Consider the following 1,335-nt stretch of genomic DNA (forward strand, 5'->3'; position numbering starts at 1 on the left):
AGCAACACCCCCCCCCCCCCAAGCCACTTTTTGCGTCTTCTACGGAATGTGCAGGCATCACATTTTAAAATTTCTTTTGTTATTTAATCTGGAATAACTGGTACTTCCAGGTAACGTACCTCAGTTGCCATCGGTGGTTAGGTTACTTCTGTTATTTGGAATTAAGCAGGGGCGAGGAAATCCTCTGTTGATCCCGGTTTTGGATAGTACAGTACAGTTGAGCGGTCTTGAATGTTCACTGTCAGGGGCATTCTCTCTTGCATCTCCTCTTAGTTGAAGAAGGTTATGTATTTTCTGAGACAGACTGATATATCCTGAAGTTGTCTGGAAGTATTTCCTCAGTTCAACGTAGATATAATATATGTTCTGTGCATCTGATGTAAATGTGAATATTTATCAACTATAAACTAAGTTGTGTCCAGTACATGTATGGCTTATCATCTTGCCTTGATGGCACTGACTTATAAAGAGTGATAACACTGAACACAATTGTAGTTCTGTGGGACAGAAGGCCTTGTAGTGCTACAAACAATAACCCTTCCTTTACACGCATTTAAATATTTTGAATACTGTATTGTGTTATAAGGCCATTACTGTCTAATGCATTGACTTCTTAGCCTCAAGCTTTTAAGGAACAGATGAATTTTCTGAAGTTTGTTAGTCAGCATTTAATCATGGATTGAACTCTGCCACTATCCTGCCACTATTGTGGATATAACTTAATGATTTAAAGGACAGTAGTCACATTATACCTTTTCATGTTTAAAATATGTATGTTCATATGATCTGCGTCCTGTATTTACATTTGTTTTTAAAACTATGATGAAAAATCTGTGAGATGTATATTTTAAGGCAAGATAGAAATCAATAAAAAAAATCACAGGCAGTTTTCCTCTTAATGTATGGATGGGTTTAACGTTAGAAGAATAATTTGCAGGAATTGATATTTAGCATGTGAAATCCTTTTGCTGTGGGCCAAAATCTAGTTCAATATATGATTAGCTATTATTCTCTACTTCCTTTTAGATATGACTTTTGTGGAATTCCAGAAAACATTCTTAATCACTCTGGTGCAACTTTTTGTTCCTTTGCCCCTTGACTGTCTGTATCAGCTTTGTTTGGGACCAGTGCCCAAATACTGTCTCTAGTTTTATGCAGGAAATGGTATGGAGAAAGCCTATGCTGTACCTTTTACCTTGGCAAGTGGAACTGAAAAGCTGGGCAGTATTTTTTAAAATTAGGATCAGCCAAAACTACCAACTATGTGTATTGTGAACAGTAGTACTCTTCATCAGCTGAATGTTCAGTACGGGGGGGGGGGGGGGAAGAGAAAAA

At 37.4% G+C, this 1,335-nt stretch overlaps 1 protein-coding gene across 2 annotated transcripts in view; it reads left to right on the plus strand.

The window, feature by feature from the left end:
• The window catches only part of SHPRH (SNF2 histone linker PHD RING helicase, E3 ubiquitin protein ligase), a 75,079-nt gene that overhangs the window by 457 nt on the left and 73,287 nt on the right, over nt 1-1,335 (plus strand). The gene's annotated exons all lie outside the window — the stretch shown is intronic.

This window comes from Gekko japonicus, unplaced genomic scaffold, assembly GCF_001447785.1.
Source record: "Gekko japonicus isolate JY-2015 unplaced genomic scaffold, Gekko_japonicus_V1.1 scaffold1155, whole genome shotgun sequence".
In the NCBI taxonomy this organism is placed as follows: Eukaryota; Metazoa; Chordata; class Lepidosauria; order Squamata; family Gekkonidae; genus Gekko; species Gekko japonicus.